This window comes from Pseudophryne corroboree, chromosome 11 (genome assembly GCF_028390025.1).
Source record: "Pseudophryne corroboree isolate aPseCor3 chromosome 11, aPseCor3.hap2, whole genome shotgun sequence".
In the NCBI taxonomy this organism is placed as follows: domain Eukaryota; kingdom Metazoa; phylum Chordata; class Amphibia; order Anura; family Myobatrachidae; genus Pseudophryne; species Pseudophryne corroboree.
The window spans coordinates 63710989-63730694 of NC_086454.1; the positions used below are offsets into that span (position 1 = coordinate 63710989).

Below are 19706 nucleotides of genomic sequence, written 5' to 3' on the forward strand. Positions count from 1 at the left end.
TGACAAAATCTACAAGAACATAAAGAATTGACTTTGAAGTATAACAAGTGGTGTTGGAAAGTTTGCCAGAGTGCATACCAGTGAGACGAGGTGGCCGAGTGGTTAAGGCGATGGGCTGCTAATCCATTGTGCTCTGCACGCATGGGTTCAAATCCCATCCTCGTCGTCACAATGCTCTTTCGGTAGAAGAGGCATGTTTACAAATACTGCATCATAAACCAGCAAGTGAAGCTGACACAAAAATGGCCAAAATAAACAAGTCAAATCAAGAAGTCTACTTTAAGATGGTAAACATGAGCAAGTGTCTTGATATTTGAACATGCATTGTCAATACTACTATCTTGAATTTGTTTGGCAAATGCTTTATTTCCCCATGATGGTGGATTAACTCACAAGTATAGGTTAAAATAATTTATGTTAGATAATTAAAGTCTATGACATTTCTTGGACTTTATTAAACTGATATGGGGTGCAGTTAAAAAATTTTACAGCAGAGCCCTTAATATAGGTTAAACCTTATTCCTGCATAATTTTCTTGTTTACATTACAGTGACAGCAAACTCTAAATGGTGATGTTTGTAATATTTGCAGAGATTTGAAATTACTGTAACTCATGTAACATAGTCTGTCACTTCATTAAAGACAAGCATAGAACACATTTAGTGAAAATTAATACATTACTTTTACAGAGAAGGTCATGTTATTGGCCAGAAGTATTAAAAATCATTTTTGTTTGTGAAGTGGATGATGGTGGATTTGTTCACAAGTATCGGTTAAAATTAAATAAATGTTCCTAAAGCCAAGGATGGTTGAAAGTCGACTTACTATCAAGCTGGTGATTGTGAAAATGACACAATCTACAAGAACATAAAGAATTGACTTTGAAGTATAACAAGTGGTGTTGGAAATTTTGCCAGACTGCATGCCAGTGAGACGAGGTGGCCGAGTGGTTAAGGCGATGGACTGCTAATCCATTGTTCTCTGGACGCATGGGTTCAAATCCCATCCTTGTCGTCACAATGCTCTTTAGGTAGAAGAGGCATTTTTACAAATACTGCTTCATAAACCAGCAAGTGAAGCTGACACAAAAATGGCCAAAATAAACAAGTCAAATCAAGAAGTCTACTTTAAGATGGTAAACATGAGCAAGTGTCTTGATATTTGAACATGCATTGTCAATACTACTATCTTAAATTTGTTTGGCAAATGCTTTATTTCCCCATGATGGTGGATTAACTCACAAGTATAGGTTAAAATAATTTATGTTTAGATAATAAAAAGTCTATGACATTTCTTGGGCTTTATTAAACTGATATGGGGTGCAGTTAACATTTTTTACAGCAGAGCCCTTAATATAGGTTAAACCTTATTCCTGCATAATTTTCTTGTTTACATTACAGTGACAGCAAACTCTAAATGGTGATGTTTGTAATATTTGCAGAGATTTGAAATTACTGTAACTCATGTAACATAGTCTGTCACTTCCTTAAAGAAAAGCATAGAACACATTTAGTGAAAATTAATACATTACTTTTACAGAGAAGGTCATGTTATTGGCCAGAAGTATTAAAAAATCATTTTTGTTTGTGAGGTGGGTGATGGTGGATTTGTTCACAAGTATCTGTTAAAATTAAATAAATGTTCCTAAAGCAAAGGATGGTTGAAAGTCGACTTACTATCAAGCTGGCGATTGTGAAAATGACACAATCTACAAGAACATAAAGAATTGACTTTGAAGTATAAGTAGTGGTGTTGGAAAGTTTGCCAGAGTGCATACCAGTGAGACGAGGTGGACGAGTGGTTAAGGCGATGGACTGCTAATCCATTGTGCTCATCCTCGTCGTCACAATGCTTTTAAGGTAGAAGAGGCATTTTTACAAATACTGCTACTGACACACAAATGGCCAAAATAAACAAGTCAAATCAAGAAGTCAACTTTAAGATGGTAAACATGAGCAAGTGTCTTGATATTTGAACATGCAATGTCAATACTACTATCTAGAATTTATTTTCTAAATGCTTTATCCCCCATGATGGTGGATTAGCTCACAAGTATAGGTTAAAATGATTTATGTTTAGATAATTTAAAGTCTATGACATTTCTTGGGCTTTGTTAAACTGATATGGGATGCAGCTAAAACATTTTTACAGCAGAGCCCTTAATATAGGTTAAACCTTTTTCCTGCATAATTTTCTTGTTTACATTACAGTGACAGCAAACTCTAAATGGTGATGTTTGTAATATTTGCAGAGATTTGAAATTACTGTAACTCATGTAACATAGTCTGTCACTTCATTAAAGACAAGCATAGAACACATTTAGTAAAAAATTAATACATTACTTTTACAGAGAAGGTCATGTTATTGGCCAGAAGTATTAAAAATCATTTTTGTTTGTGAAGTGGATGATGGTGGATTTGTTCACAAGTATCGGTTAAAATTAAATAAATGTTCCTAAAGCCAAGGATGGTTGAAAATCGACTTACTATCAAGCTGGCGATTGTGAAAATGACACAATCTACAAGAACATAAAGAATTGACTTTGAAGTAGAGATGAGCGGGTTCGGTTTCTCTGAATCCGAACCCGCCAGAACTTCATGTTTTTTTTCACGGGTCCGAGCGACTCGGATCTTCCCGCCTTGCTCGGTTAACCCGAGCGCGCCCGAACGTCATCATGACGCTGTCGGATTCTCGCGAGGCTCGGATTCTATCGCGAGACTCGGATTCTATATAAGGAGCCGCGCGTCGCCGCCATTTTCACACGTGCATTGAGATTGATAGGGAGAGGACGTGGCTGGCGTCCTCTCCGTTTAGAATAGATTAGAGAGACACTTGATTTACTAATTTTGGGGAGCATTAGGAGTACTCAGTACAGTGCAGAGTTTTGCTGATAGTGACCACCAGTTTTATTTATAATCCGTTCTCTGCCTGAAAAAAGCGATACACAGCACACAGTAACTCAGTCACATACCATATCTGTGTGCACTGCTCAGGCTCAGGCCAGTGTGCTGCATCATCTATTATCTATATATAATATTATATATATCTGTCTGACTGCTCAGCTCACACAGCTTATAATTGTGGGGGAGACTGGGGAGCACTACTGCAGTGCCAGTTATAGGTTATAGCAGGAGCCAGGAGTACATAATATATTATATAGTGAGTGACCACCAGACACACAGTGCAGTTTATTTAATATATCCGTTCTCTGCCTGAAAAAAGCGATACACACAGTGACTCAGTCAGTCACATACCATATCTGTGTGCACTGCTCAGGCTCAGGCCAGTGTGCTGCATCATCTATATAATATATATTATATATCTGTCTGACTGCTCAGCTCACACAGCTTATAATTGTGGGGGAGACTGGGGAGCACTACTGCAGTGCCAGTTATAGGTTATAGCAGGAGCCAGGAGTACATAATATTATATTAAAACAGTGCACACTTTTGCTGCAGGAGTGCCACTGCCAGTGTGACTAGTGACCAGTGACCTGACCACCAGTATATATAATATTAGTAGTATACTATCTCTTTATCAACCAGTCTATATTAGCAGCAGACACAGTACAGTGCGGTAGTTCACGGCTGTGGCTACCTCTGTGTCGGCACTCGGCAGCCCGTCCATAATTGTATATACCACCTAACCGTGGTTTTTTTTTCTTTCTTTATACATACATACTAGTTACGAGTATACTATCTCTTTATCAACCAGTCTATATATTAGCAGCAGACACAGTACAGTGCGGTAGTTCACGGCTGTGGCTACCTCTGTGTCGGCACTCGGCAGCCCGTCCATAATTGTATATACCACCTAACCGTGGTTTTTTTTTCTTTCTTTATACATACATACTAGTTACGAGTATACTATCTCTTTATCAACCAGTCTATATATTAGCAGCAGACACAGTACAGTGCGGTAGTTCACGGCTGTGGCTACCTCTGTGTCGGCACTCGGCAGCCCGTCCATAATTGTATATACCACCTAACCGTGGTTTTTTTTTCTTTCTTTATACATACATACTAGTTACGAGTATACTATCTCTTTATCAACCAGTCTATATATTAGCAGCAGACACAGTACAGTGCGGTAGTTCACGGCTGTGGCTACCTCTGTGTCGGCACTCGGCAGCCCGTCCATAATTGTATATACCACCTAACCGTGTTTTTTTTTTCTTTCTTTATACATACATACTAGTTACGAGTATACTATCTCTTTATCAACCAGTCTATATATTAGCAGCAGACACAGTACAGTGCGGTAGTTCACGGCTGTGGCTACCTCTGTGTCGGCACTCAGCAGCCCGTCCATAATTGTATATACCACCTAACCGTGGTTTTTTTTTCTTTCTTTATACATACATACTAGTTACGAGTATACTATCTCTTTATCAACCAGTCTATATATTAGCAGCAGACACAGTACAGTGCGGTAGTTCACGGCTGTGGCTACCTCTGTGTCGGCACTCGGCAGCCCGTCCATAATTGTATACTAGTATCCAATCCATCCATCTCCATTGTTTACCTGAGGTGCCTTTTAGTTGTGCCTATTAAAATATGGAGAACAAAAATGTTGAGGTTCCAAAATTAGGGAAAGATCAAGATCCACTTCCACCTCGTGCTGAAGCTGCTGCCACTAGTCATGGCCGAGACGATGAAATGTCAGCAACGTCGTCTGCCAAGGCCGATGCCCAATGGCATAGTACAGAGCATGTCAAAACCAAAACACCAAATATCAGTAAAAAAAGGACTCCAAAACCTAAAATAAAATTGTCGGAGGAGAAGCGTAAACTTGCCAATATGCCATTTACCACACGGAGTGGCAAGGAACGGCTGAGGCCCTGGCCTATGTTCATGGCTAGTGGTTCAGCTTCACATGAGGATGGAAGCACTCAGCCTCTCGCTAGAAAACTGAAAAGACTCAAGCTGGCAAAAGCACCGCAAAGAACTGTGCGTTCTTTGAAATCCCAAATCCACAAGGAGAGTCCAATTGTGTCGGTTGCGATGCCTGACCTTCCCAACACTGGACGTGAATAGCATGCGCCTTCCACCATTTGCACGCCCCCTGCAAGTGCTGGAAGGAGCACCCACAGTCCAGTTCCTGATAGTCAGATTGAAGATGTCAGTGTTGAAGTACACCAGGATGAGGAGGATATGGGTGTTGCTGGCGCTGGGGAGGAAATTGACCAGGAGGATTCTGATGGTGAGGTGGTTTGTTTAAGTCAGGCACCCGGGGAGACACCTGTTGTCCGTGGGAGGAATATGGCCGTTGACATGCCAGGTGAAAATACCAAAAAAATCAGCTCTTCGGTGTGGAGGTATTTCACCAGAAATGCGGACAACAGGTGTCAAGCCGTGTGTTCCCTTTGTCAAGCTGTAATAAGTAGGGGTAAGGACGTTAACCACCTCGGAACATCCTCCCTTATACGTCACCTGCAGCGCATTCATAATAAGTCAGTGACAAGTTCAAAAACTTTGGGTGACAGCGGAAGCAGTCCACTGACCAGTAAATCCCTTCCTCTTGTAACCAAGCTCACGCAAACCACCCCACCAACTCCCTCAGTGTCAATTTCCTCCTTCCCCAGGAATGCCAATAGTCCTGCAGGCCATGTCACTGGCAATTCTGACGAGTCCTCTCCTGCCTGGGATTCCTCCGATGCATCCTTGCGTGTAACGCCTACTGCTGCTGGCGCTGCTGTTGTTGCCGCTGGGAGTCGATGGTCATCCCAGAGGGGAAGTCGTAAGCCCACTTGTACTACTTCCAGTAAGCAATTGACTGTTCAACAGTCCTTTGCGAGGAAGATGAAATATCACAGCAGTCATCCTACTGCAAAGCGGATAACTGAGTCCTTGACAACTATGTTGGTGTTAGACGTGCGTCCGGTATCCGCCGTTAGTTCACAGGGAACTAGACAATTTATTGAGGCAGTGTGCCCCCGTTACCAAATACCATCTAGGTTCCACTTCTCTAGGCAGGCGATACCGAGAATGTACACGGACGTCAGAAAAAGACTCACCAGTGTCCTAAAAAATGCAGTTGTACCCAATGTCCACTTAACCACGGACATGTGGACAAGTGGAGCAGGGCAGGGTCAGGACTATATGACTGTGACAGCCCACTGGGTAGATGTATGGACTCCCGCCGCAAGAACAGCAGCGGCGGCACCAGTAGCAGCATCTCGCAAACGCCAACTCTTTCCTAGGCAGGCTACGCTTTGTATCACCGCTTTCCAGAATACGCACACAGCTGAAAACCTCTTACGGCAACTGAGGAAGATCATCGCGGAATGGCTTACCCCAATTGGACTCTCCTGTGGATTTGTGGCATCGGACAACGCCAGCAATATTGTGTGTGCATTAAATATGGGCAAATTCCAGCACGTCCCATGTTTTGCACATACCTTGAATTTGGTGGTGCAGAATTTTTTAAAAAACGACAGGGGCGTGCAAGAGATGCTGTCGGTGGCCAGAAGAATTGCGGGACACTTTCGGCGTACAGGCACCACGTACAGAAGACTGGAGCACCACCAAAAACTACTGAACCTGCCCTGCCATCATCTGAAGCAAGAAGTGGTAACGAGGTGGAATTCAACCCTCTATATGCTTCAGAGGTTGGAGGAGCAGCAAAAGGCCATTCAAGCCTATACAATTGAGCACGATATAGTAGGTGGAATGCACCTGTCTCAAGTGCAGTGGAGAATGATTTCAACGTTGTGCAAGGTTCTGATGCCCTTTGAACTTGCCACACGTGAAGTCAGTTCAGACACTGCCAGCCTGAGTCAGGTCATTCCCCTCATCAGGCTTTTGCAGAAGAAGCTGGAGGCATTGAAGAAGGAGCTAAAAGGGAGCGATTCCGCTAGGCATGTGGGACTTGTGGATGCAGCCCTTAATTCGCTTAACAAGGATTCACGGGTGGTCAATCTGTTGAAATCAGAGGACTACATTTTGGCCACCGTGCTCGATCCTAGATTTAGAGCCTACCTTGGATCTCTCTTTCCGGCAGACACAGGTCTGCTGGGGTTGAAAGACCTGCTGGTGACAAAATTGTCAAGTCAAGCGGAACGCGACCTGTCAACATCTCCTCCTTCACATTCTCCCGCAACTGGGGGTGCGAGGAAAAGGCTCAGAATTCTGAGCCCACCCGCTGGCGGTGATGCAGGGCAGTCTGGAGCGACTGCTGATGCTGACATCTGGTCCGGACTGAAGGACCTGACAACGATTACGGACATGTCGTCTACTGTCACTGCATATGATTCTCTCAACATTGATAGAATGGTGGAGGATTATATGAGTGACCGCATCCAAGTAGGCACGTCACACAGTCCGTACTTATACTGGCAGGAAAAAGAGGCAATTTGGAGGCCCTTGCACAAACTGGCTTTATTCTACCTAAGTTGCCCTCCCACAAGTGTGTACTCTGAAAGAGTGTTTAGTGCCGCCGCTCACCTTGTCAGCAATCGGCGTACGAGGTTACATCCAGAAAATGTGGAGAAGATGATGTTCATTAAAATGAATTATAATCAATTCCTCCGCGGAGACATTGACCAGCAGCAATTGCCTCCACAAAGTACACAGGGAGCTGAGATGGTGGATTCCAGTGGGGACGAATTGATAATCTGTGAGGAGGGGGATGTACACGGTGATATATCGGAGGGTGAAGATGAGGTGGACATCTTGCCTCTGTAGAGCCAGTTTGTGCAAGGAGAGATTAATTGCTTCTTTTTTGGGGGGGGTCCAAACCAACCCGTCATATCAGTCACAGTCGTGTGGCAGACCCTGTCACTGAAATGATGGGTTGGTTAAAGTGTGCATGTCCTGTTTTGTTTATACAACATAAGGGTGGGTGGGAGGGCCCAAGGACAATTCCATCTTGCACCTCTTTTTTCTTTTCTTTTTCTTTGCATCATGTGCTGATTGGGGAGGGTTTTTTGGAAGGGACATCCTGCGTGACACTGCAGTGCCACTCCTAGATGGGCCCGGTGTTTGTGTCGGCCACTAGGGTCGCTAATCTTACTCACACAGTCAGCTACCTCATTGCGCCTCTTTTTTTCTTTGCGTCATGTGCTGTTTGGGGAGGGTTTTTTGGAAGGGACATCCTGCGTGACACTGCAGTGCCACTCCTAGATGGGCCCGGTGTTTGTGTCGGCCACTAGGGTCGCTAATCTTACTCACACAGCTACCTCATTGCGCCTCTTTTTTTCTTTGCGTCATGTGCTGTTTGGGGAGGGTTTTTTGGAAGGGACATCCTGCGTGACACTGCAGTGCCACTCCTAGATGGGCCCGGTGTTTGTGTCGGCCACTAGGGTCGCTAATCTTACTCACACAGCTACCTCATTGCGCCTCTTTTTTTCTTTGCGTCATGTGCTGTTTGGGGAGGGTTTTTTGGAAGGGACATCCTGCGTGACACTGCAGTGCCACTCCTAGATGGGCCCGGTGTTTGTGTCGGCCACTAGGGTCGCTTATCTTACTCACACAGCGACCTCGGTGCAAATTTTAGGACTAAAAATAATATTGTGAGGTGTGAGGTATTCAGAATAGACTGAAAATGAGTGTAAATTATGGTTTTTGAGGTTAATAATACTTTGGGATCAAAATGACCCCCAAATTCTATGATTTAAGCTGTTTTTTAGTGTTTTTTGAAAAAAACACCCGAATCCAAAACACACCCGAATCCGACAAAAAAAATTCGGTGAGGTTTTGCCAAAACGCGTTCGAACCCAAAACACGGCCGCGGAACCGAACCCAAAACCAAAACACAAAACCCGAAAAATTTCAGGCGCTCATCTCTAATTTTCACACGTGCATTGAGATTGATAGGGAGAGGACGTGGCTGGCGTCCTCTCCGTTTAGAATAGATTAGAGAGACACTTGATTTACTAATTTTGGGGAGCATTAGGAGTACTCAGTACAGTGCAGAGTTTTGCTGATAGTGACCACCAGTTTTATTTATAATCCGTTCTCTGCCTGAAAAAAGCGATACACAGCACACAGTGACTCAGTCACATACCATATCTGTGTGCACTGCTCAGGCTCAGGCCAGTGTGCTGCATCATCTATTATCTATATATAATATTATATATATCTGTCTGACTGCTCAGCTCACACAGCTTATAATTGTGGGGGAGACTGGGGAGCACTACTGCAGTGCCAGTTATAGGTTATAGCAGGAGCCAGGAGTACATAATATATTATATAGTGAGTGACCACCAGACACACAGTGCAGTTTATTTAATATATCCGTTCTCTGCCTGAAAAAAGCGATACACACAGTGACTCAGTCAGTCACATACCATATCTGTGTGCACTGCTCAGGCTCAGGCCAGTGTGCTGCATCATCTATATAATATATATTATATATCTGTCTGACTGCTCAGCTCACACAGCTTATAATTGTGGGGGAGACTGGGGAGCACTACTGCAGTGCCAGTTATAGGTTATAGCAGGAGCCAGGAGTACATAATATTATATTAAAACAGTGCACACTTTTGCTGCAGGAGTGCCACTGCCAGTGTGACTAGTGACCAGTGACCTGACCACCAGTATATATAATATTAGTAGTATACTATCTCTTTATCAACCAGTCTATATTAGCAGCAGACACAGTACAGTGCGGTAGTTCACGGCTGTGGCTACCTCTGTGTCGGCACTCGGCAGCCCGTCCATAATTGTATATACCACCTAACCGTGGTTTTTTTTTCTTTCTTTATACATACATACTAGTTACGAGTATACTATCTCTTTATCAACCAGTCTATATATTAGCAGCAGACACAGTACAGTGCGGTAGTTCACGGCTGTGGCTACCTCTGTGTCGGCACTCGGCAGCCCGTCCATAATTGTATATACCACCTAACCGTGGTTTTTTTTTCTTTCTTTATACATACATACTAGTTACGAGTATACTATCTCTTTATCAACCAGTCTATATATTAGCAGCAGACACAGTACAGTGCGGTAGTTCACGGCTGTGGCTACCTCTGTGTCGGCACTCGGCAGCCCGTCCATAATTGTATATACCACCTAACCGTGGTTTTTTTTTCTTTCTTTATACATACATACTAGTTACGAGTATACTATCTCTTTATCAACCAGTCTATATATTAGCAGCAGACACAGTACAGTGCGGTAGTTCACGGCTGTGGCTACCTCTGTGTCGGCACTCGGCAGCCCGTCCATAATTGTATATACCACCTAACCGTGGTTTTTTTTTTCTTTCTTTATACATACATACTAGTTACGAGTATACTATCTCTTTATCAACCAGTCTATATATTAGCAGCAGACACAGTACAGTGCGGTAGTTCACGGCTGTGGCTACCTCTGTGTCGGCACTCGGCAGCCCGTCCATAATTGTATATACCACCTAACCGTGGTTTTTTTTTCTTTCTTTATACATACATACTAGTTACGAGTATACTATCTCTTTATCAACCAGTCTATATATTAGCAGCAGACACAGTACAGTGCGGTAGTTCACGGCTGTGGCTACCTCTGTGTCGGCACTCGGCAGCCCGTCCATAATTGTATACTAGTATCCAATCCATCCATCTCCATTGTTTACCTGAGGTGCCTTTTAGTTGTGCCTATTAAAATATGGAGAACAAAAATGTTGAGGTTCCAAAATTAGGGAAAGATCAAGATCCACTTCCACCTCGTGCTGAAGCTGCTGCCACTAGTCATGGCCGAGACGATGAAATGCCAGCAACGTCGTCTGCCAAGGCCGATGCCCAATGGCATAGTACAGAGCATGTCAAAACCAAAACACCAAATATCAGTAAAAAAAGGACTCCAAAACCTAAAATAAAATTGTCGGAGGAGAAGCGTAAACTTGCCAATATGCCATTTACCACACGGAGTGGCAAGGAACGGCTGAGGCCCTGGCCTATGTTCATGGCTAGTGGTTCAGCTTCACATGAGGATGGAAGCACTCAGCCTCTCGCTAGAAAACTGAAAAGACTCAAGCTGGCAAAAGCACCACAAAGAACTGTGCGTTCTTTGAAATCCCAAATCCACAAGGAGAGTCCAATTGTGTCGGTTGCGATGCCTGACCTTCCCAACACTGGACGTGAAGAGCATGCGCCTTCCACCATTTGCACGCCCCCTGCAAGTGCTGGAAGGAGCACCCACAGTCCAGTTCCTGATAGTCAGATTGAAGATGTCAGTGTTGAAGTACACCAGGATGAGGAGGATATGGGTGTTGCTGGCGCTGGGGAGGAAATTGACCAGGAGGATTCTGATGGTGAGGTGGTTTGTTTAAGTCAGGCACCCGGGGAGACACCTGTTGTCCGTGGGAGGAATATGGCCGTTGACATGCCAGGTGAAAATACCAAAAAAATCAGCTCTTCGGTGTGGAGGTATTTCACCAGAAATGCGGACAACAGGTGTCAAGCCGTGTGTTCCCTTTGTCAAGCTGTAATAAGTAGGGGTAAGGACGTTAACCACCTCGGAACATCCTCCCTTATACGTCACCTGCAGCGCATTCATAATAAGTCAGTGACAAGTTCAAAAACTTTGGGTGACAGCGGAAGCAGTCCACTGACCAGTAAATCCCTTCCTCTTGTAACCAAGCTCACGCAAACCACCCCACCAACTCCCTCAGTGTCAATTTCCTCCTTCCCCAGGAATGCCAATAGTCCTGCAGGCCATGTCACTGGCAATTCTGACGAGTCCTCTCCTGCCTGGGATTCCTCCGATGCATCCTTGCGTGTAACGCCTACTGCTGCTGGCGCTGCTGTTGTTGCTGCTGGGAGTCGATGGTCATCCCAGAGGGGAAGTCGTAAGCCCACTTGTACTACTTCCAGTAAGCAATTGACTGTTCAACAGTCCTTTGCGAGGAAGATGAAATATCACAGCAGTCATCCTACTGCAAAGCGGATAACTGAGTCCTTGACAACTATGTTGGTGTTAGACGTGCGTCCGGTATCCGCCGTTAGTTCACAGGGAACTAGACAATTTATTGAGGCAGTGTGCCCCCGTTACCAAATACCATCTAGGTTCCACTTCTCTAGGCAGGCGATACCGAGAATGTACACGGACGTCAGAAAAAGACTCACCAGTGTCCTAAAAAATGCAGTTGTACCCAATGTCCACTTAACCACGGACATGTGGACAAGTGGAGCAGGGCAGGGTCAGGACTATATGACTGTGACAGCCCACTGGGTAGATGTATGGACTCCCGCCGCAAGAACAGCAGCGGCGGCACCAGTAGCAGCATCTCGCAAACGCCAACTCTTTCCTAGGCAGGCTACGCTTTGTATCACCGCTTTCCAGAATACGCACACAGCTGAAAACCTCTTACGGCAACTGAGGAAGATCATCGCGGAATGGCTTACCCCAATTGGACTCTCCTGTGGATTTGTGGCATCGGACAACGCCAGCAATATTGTGTGTGCATTAAATATGGGCAAATTCCAGCACGTCCCATGTTTTGCACATACCTTGAATTTGGTGGTGCAGAATTTTTTAAAAAACGACAGGGGCGTGCAAGAGATGCTGTCGGTGGCCAGAAGAATTGCGGGACACTTTCGGCGTACAGGCACCACGTACAGAAGACTGGAGCACCACCAAAAACTACTGAACCTGCCCTGCCATCATCTGAAGCAAGAAGTGGTAACGAGGTGGAATTCAACCCTCTATATGCTTCAGAGGTTGGAGGAGCAGCAAAAGGCCATTCAAGCCTATACAATTGAGCACGATATAGTAGGTGGAATGCACCTGTCTCAAGTGCAGTGGAGAATGATTTCAACGTTGTGCAAGGTTCTGATGCCCTTTGAACTTGCCACACGTGAAGTCAGTTCAGACACTGCCAGCCTGAGTCAGGTCATTCCCCTCATCAGGCTTTTGCAGAAGAAGCTGGAGGCATTGAAGAAGGAGCTAAAAGGGAGCGATTCCGCTAGGCATGTGGGACTTGTGGATGCAGCCCTTAATTCGCTTAACAAGGATTCACGGGTGGTCAATCTGTTGAAATCAGAGGACTACATTTTGGCCACCGTGCTCGATCCTAGATTTAGAGCCTACCTTGGATCTCTCTTTCCGGCAGACACAGGTCTGCTGGGGTTGAAAGACCTGCTGGTGACAAAATTGTCAAGTCAAGCGGAACGCGACCTGTCAACATCTCCTCCTTCACATTCTCCCGCAACTGGGGGTGCGAGGAAAAGGCTCAGAATTCTGAGCCCACCCGCTGGCGGTGATGCAGGGCAGTCTGGAGCGACTGCTGATGCTGACATCTGGTCCGGACTGAAGGACCTGACAACGATTACGGACATGTCGTCTACTGTCACTGCATATGATTCTCTCAACATTGATAGAATGGTGGAGGATTATATGAGTGACCGCATCCAAGTAGGCACGTCACACAGTCCGTACTTATACTGGCAGGAAAAAGAGGCAATTTGGAGGCCCTTGCACAAACTGGCTTTATTCTACCTAAGTTGCCCTCCCACAAGTGTGTACTCTGAAAGAGTGTTTAGTGCCGCCGCTCACCTTGTCAGCAATCGGCGTACGAGGTTACATCCAGAAAATGTGGAGAAGATGATGTTCATTAAAATGAATTATAATCAATTCCTCCGCGGAGACATTGACCAGCAGCAATTGCCTCCACAAAGTACACAGGGAGCTGAGATGGTGGATTCCAGTGGGGACGAATTGATAATCTGTGAGGAGGGGGATGTACACGGTGATATATCGGAGGGTGAAGATGAGGTGGACATCTTGCCTCTGTAGAGCCAGTTTGTGCAAGGAGAGATTAATTGCTTCTTTTTTGGGGGGGGTCCAAACCAACCCGTCATATCAGTCACAGTCGTGTGGCAGACCCTGTCACTGAAATGATGGGTTGGTTAAAGTGTGCATGTCCTGTTTTGTTTATACAACATAAGGGTGGGTGGGAGGGCCCAAGGACAATTCCATCTTGCACCTCTTTTTTCTTTTCTTTTTCTTTGCATCATGTGCTGATTGGGGAGGGTTTTTTGGAAGGGACATCCTGCGTGACACTGCAGTGCCACTCCTAGATGGGCCCGGTGTTTGTGTCGGCCACTAGGGTCGCTAATCTTACTCACACAGTCAGCTACCTCATTGCGCCTCTTTTTTTCTTTGCGTCATGTGCTGTTTGGGGAGGGTTTTTTGGAAGGGACATCCTGCGTGACACTGCAGTGCCACTCCTAGATGGGCCCGGTGTTTGTGTCGGCCACTAGGGTCGCTAATCTTACTCACACAGCTACCTCATTGCGCCTCTTTTTTTCTTTGCGTCATGTGCTGTTTGGGGAGGGTTTTTTGGAAGGGACATCCTGCGTGACACTGCAGTGCCACTCCTAGATGGGCCCGGTGTTTGTGTCGGCCACTAGGGTCGCTAATCTTACTCACACAGCTACCTCATTGCGCCTCTTTTTTTCTTTGCGTCATGTGCTGTTTGGGGAGGGTTTTTTGGAAGGGACATCCTGCGTGACACTGCAGTGCCACTCCTAGATGGGCCCGGTGTTTGTGTCGGCCACTAGGGTCGCTTATCTTACTCACACAGCGACCTCGGTGCAAATTTTAGGACTAAAAATAATATTGTGAGGTGTGAGGTATTCAGAATAGACTGAAAATGAGTGTAAATTATGGTTTTTGAGGTTAATAATACTTTGGGATCAAAATGACCCCCAAATTCTATGATTTAAGCTGTTTTTTAGTGTTTTTGGAAAAAAACACCCGAATCCAAAACACACCCGAATCCGACAAAAAAAATTCGGTGAGGTTTTGCCAAAACGCGTTCGAACCCAAAACACGGCCGCGGAACCGAACCCAAAACCAAAACACAAAACCCGAAAAATTTCAGGCGCTCATCTCTACTTTGAAGTATAAGTAGTGGTGTTGCAAAGTTTGCCAGAGTGCATACCAGTGAGACGAGGTGGCCGAGTGGTTAAGGCGATGGACTGCTAATCCATTGTGCTCATCCTCGTCGTCACAATGCTTTTTAGGTAGAAGAGGCATTTTTACAAATACTGCTACTGACACACAAATGGCCAAAATAAACAAGTCAAATCAAGAAGTCTACTTTAAGATGGTAAACATGAGCAAGTGTCTTGATATTTGAACATGCAATGTCAATACTACTATTTAGAATTTATTTTGCAAATGCTTTATTCCCCATGATGGTGGATTAGCTCACAAGTATAGGTTAAAATGATTTATGTTTAGATAATTAAAGTCTATGACATTTCTTGGGCTTTGTTAAACTGATATGGGATGCAGTTAAAAAAATTTTACAGCAGAGCCCTATATATAGGTTAAACCTTATTCCTGCATAATTTTCTTGTTTACATTACACTGACAGCAAACTCTAAATGGTGATGTTTGTAATTTTTGCTGAGATTTGAAATTACTGTAACTCATGTAACATAGTCTGTCACCTCATTAAAGACAAGCATAGAACACATTTAGTGAAAATTAATACATTACTTTTACAGAGAAGGTCATGTTATTGGCCAGAAGTATTAAAAAATCATTTTTGTTTGTGAGGTGGGTGATGGTGGATTTGTTCACAAGTTTCGGTTAAAATTAAATAAATGTTCCTAAAGCCAAGGATGGTTGAAAGTCGACTAGCTATCAAGCTCGTGATTGTGAAAATGACACAATCTACAAGAACATAAAGAATTGACTTTGAAGTATAACAAGTGGTGTTGGAAATTTTGCCAGACTGCATACCAGTGAGACGAGGTGGCCGAGTGGTTAAGCCGATGGACTGCTAATCCATTGTGCTCTGCACGCATGGGTTCAAATCCCATCCTTGTCGTCACAATGCTCTTTAGGTAGAAGAGGCATTTTTACAAATACTGCTTCATAAACCAGCAAGTGAAGCTGACACAAAAATGGCCAAAATAAACAAGTCAAATCAAGAAGTCTACTTTAAGATGGTAAACATGAGCAAGTGTCTTGATATTTGAACATGCATTGTCAATACTACTATCTTAAATTTGTTTGGCAAATGCTTTATTTCCCCATGATGGTGGATTAACTCACAAGTATAGGTTAAAATAATTTATGTTTAGATAATAAAAAGTCTATGACATTTCTTGGGCTTTATTAAACTGATATGGGGTGCAGTTAACATTTTTTACAGCAGAGCCCTTAATATAGGTTAAACCTTATTCCTGCATAATTTTCTTGTTTACATTACAGTGACAGCAAACTCTAAATGGTGATGTTTGTAATATTTGCAGAGATTTGAAATTACTGTAACTCATGTAACATAGTCTGTCACTTCCTTAAAGACAAGCATAGAACACATTTAGTGAAAATTAATACATTACTTTTACAGAGAAGGTCATGTTATTGGCCAGAAGTATTAAAAAATCATTTTTGTTTGTGAGGTGGGTGATGGTGGATTTGTTCACAAGTTTCGGTTAAAATTAAATAAATGTTCCTAAAGCCAAGGATGGTTGAAAGTCGACTTGCTATCAAGCTCGTGATTGTGAAAATGACACAATCTACAAGAACATAAAGAATTGACTTTGAAGTATAACTAGTGGTGTTGGAATGTTTGCCATATTGCATACCAGTGAGACGAGGTGGCCGAGTGGTTAAGGCGATGGACTGCTAATCCATTGTGCTCTGCGCGCATGGGTTCAAATCCCATCCTCGTCGTCACAATGCTTTTTAGGTAGAAGAGGCATTTTTACAAATACTGCTACTGACACACAAATGGCCAAAATAAACAAGTCAAATCAAGAAGTCTACTTTAAGATGGTAAACATGAGCAAGTGTCTTGATATTTGAACATGCAATGTCAATACTACTATCTAGAATTTATTTTCTAAATGCTTTATTCCCCATGATGGTGGATTAGCTCACTAGTATAGGTTAAAATGATTTATGTTTAGATAATTTAAAGTCTATGACATTTCTTGGGCTTTGTTAAACTGATATGGGATGCAGTTAAAACATTTTTACAGCAGAGCCCTTAATATAGGTTAAACCTTATTCCTGCATAATTTTCTTGTTTACATTACAGTGACAGCAAACTCTAAATGGTGATGTTTGTAATATTTGCAGAGATTTGAAATTACTGTAACTCATGTAACATAGTCTGTCACTTCATTAAAGACAAGCATAGAACACATTTAGTGAAAATTAATACATTACTTTTACAGAGAAGGTCATGTTATTGGCCAGAAGTATTAAAAATCATTTTTGTTTGTGAAGTGGATGATGGTGGATTTGTTCACAAGTATCTGTTAAAATTAAATAAATGTTCCTAAAGCCAAGGATGGTTGAAAGTCGACTTACTATCAAGCTGGCGATTGTGAAAATGACACAATCTACAAGAACATAAAGAATTGACTTTGAAGTATAAGTAGTGGTGTTGGAAAGTTTGCCAGAGTGCATACCAGTGAGACGAGGTGGCCGAGTGGTTAAGGCGATGGACTGCTAATCCATTGTGCTCATCCTCGTCGTCACAATGCTTTTTAGGTAGAAGAGGCATTTTTACAAATACTGCTACTGACACACAAATGGCCAAAATAAACAAGTCAAATCAAGAAGTCTACTTTAAGATGGTAAACATGAGCAAGTGTCTTGATATTTGAACATGCAATGTCAATACTACTATCTAGAATTTATTTTGCAAATGCTTTATTCCCCATGATGGTGGATTAGCTCACAAGTATAGGTTAAAATGATTTATGTTTAGATAATTAAAGTCTATGACATTTCTTGGGCTTTGTTAAACTGATATGGGATGCAGTTAAAAAAAATTTACAGCAGAGCCCTATATATAGGTTAAACCTTATTCCTGCATAATTTTCTTGTTTACATTACACTGACAGCAAACTCTAAATGGTGATGTTTGTAATATTTGCTGAGATTTGAAATTACTGTAACTCATGTAACATAGTCTGTCACCTCATTAAAGACAAGCATAGAACACATTTAGTGAAAATTAATACATTACTTTTACAGAGAAGGTCATGTTATTGGCCAGAAGTATTAAAAAATCATTTTTGTTTGTGAGGTGGGTGATGGTGGATTTGTTCACAAGTTTCGGTTAAAATTAAATAAATGTTCCTAAAGCCAAGGATGGTTGAAAGTCGACTAGCTATCAAGCTCGTGATTGTGAAAATGACACAATCTACAAGAACATAAAGAATTGACTTTGAAGTATAACAAGTGGTGTTGGAAATTTTGCCAGACTGCATACCAGTGAGACGAGGTGGCCGAGTGGTTAAGCCGATGGACTGCTAATCCATTGTGCTCTGCACGCATGGGTTCAAATCCCATCCTTGTCGTCACAATGCTCTTTAGGTAGAAGAGGCATTTTTACAAATACTGCTTCATAAACCAGCAAGTGAAGCTGACACAAAAATGGCCAAAATAAACAAGTCAAATCAAGAAGTCTACTTTAAGATGGTAAACATGAGCAAGTGTCTTGATATTTGAACATGCATTGTCAATACTACCATCTTAAATTTGTTTGGCAAATGCTTTATTTCCCCATGATGGTGGATTAACTCACAAGTATAGGTTAAAATAATTTATGTTTAGATAATAAAAAGTCTATGACATTTCTTGGGCTTTATTAAACTGATATGGGGTGCAGTTAACATTTTTTACAGCAGAGCCCTTAATATAGGTTAAACCTTATTCCTGCATAATTTTCTTGTTTACATTACAGTGACAGCAAACTCTAAATGGTGATGTTTGTAATATTTGCAGAGATTTGAAATTACTGTAACTCATGTAACATAGTCTGTCACTTCCTTAAAGACAAGCATAGAACACATTTAGTGAAAATTAATACATTACTTTTACAGAGAAGGTCATGTTATTGGCCAGAAGTATTAAAAAATCATTTTTGTTTGTGAGGTGGGTGATGGTGGATTTGTTCACAAGTTTCGGTTAAAATTAAATAAATGTTCCTAAAGCCAAGGATGGTTGAAAGTCGACTTGCTATCAAGCTCGTGATTGTGAAAATGACACAATCTACAAGAACATAAAGAATTGACTTTGAAGTATAACTAGTGGTGTTGGAATGTTTGCCATACTGCATACCAGTGAGACGAGGTGGCCGAGTGGTTAAGGCGATGGACTGCTAATCCATTGTGCTCTGCACGCATGGGTTCAAATCCCATCCTCGTCGTCACAATGCTTTTTAGGTAGAAGAGGCATTTTTACAAATACTGCTACTGACACACAAATGGCCAAAATAAACAAGTCAAATCAAGAAGTCTACTTTAAGATGGTAAACATGAGCAAGTGTCTTGATATTTGAACATGCAATGTCAATACTACTATCTAGAATTTATTTTCTAAATGCTTTATTCCCCATGATGGTGGATTAGCTCACTAGTATAGGTTAAAATGATTTATGTTTAGGTAATTTAAAGTCTATGACATTTCTTGGGCTTTGTTAAACTGATATGGGATGCAGTTAAAACATTTTTACAGCAGAGCCCTTAATATAGGTTAAACCTTATTCCTGCATAATTTTCTTGTTTACATTACAGTGACAGCAAACTCTAAATGGTGATGTTTGTAATATTTGCAGAGATTTGAAATTACTGTAACTCATGTAACATAGTCTGTCACTTCATTAAAGACAAGCATAGAACACATTTAGTGAAAATTAATACATTACTTTTACAGAGAAGGTCATGTTATTGGCCAGAAGTATTAAAAATCATTTTTGTTTGTGAAGTGGATGATGGTGGATTTGTTCACAAGTATCTGTTAAAA

At 42.5% G+C, this 19706-nt stretch overlaps 6 non-coding genes across 6 annotated transcripts; all 6 read left to right on the top strand.

Moving 5' to 3' along the window:
* Nucleotides 1-84: 84 nt before the first annotated feature.
* On the top strand, nt 85-166 carry TRNAS-GCU (transfer RNA serine (anticodon GCU)). The gene has a single exon. It is a non-coding gene; the product is annotated as a tRNA-Ser (tRNA).
* A 766-nt stretch (nt 167-932) lies between these two features.
* TRNAS-GCU (transfer RNA serine (anticodon GCU)) lies at nt 933-1014 on the top strand. The gene has a single exon. It is a non-coding gene; the product is annotated as a tRNA-Ser (tRNA).
* Nucleotides 1015-15686: 14672 nt separating this feature from the next.
* TRNAS-GCU (transfer RNA serine (anticodon GCU)) lies at nt 15687-15768 on the top strand. The gene has a single exon. It is a non-coding gene; the product is annotated as a tRNA-Ser (tRNA).
* Nucleotides 15769-16537: 769 nt separating this feature from the next.
* Nucleotides 16538-16619, top strand: TRNAS-GCU (transfer RNA serine (anticodon GCU)). The gene has a single exon. It is a non-coding gene; the product is annotated as a tRNA-Ser (tRNA).
* A 1558-nt stretch (nt 16620-18177) lies between these two features.
* TRNAS-GCU (transfer RNA serine (anticodon GCU)) lies at nt 18178-18259 on the top strand. Its single transcript has one exon. It is a non-coding gene; the product is annotated as a tRNA-Ser (tRNA).
* Nucleotides 18260-19028: 769 nt separating this feature from the next.
* Nucleotides 19029-19110, top strand: TRNAS-GCU (transfer RNA serine (anticodon GCU)). Its single transcript has one exon. It is a non-coding gene; the product is annotated as a tRNA-Ser (tRNA).
* Nucleotides 19111-19706: the final 596 nt, after the last annotated feature.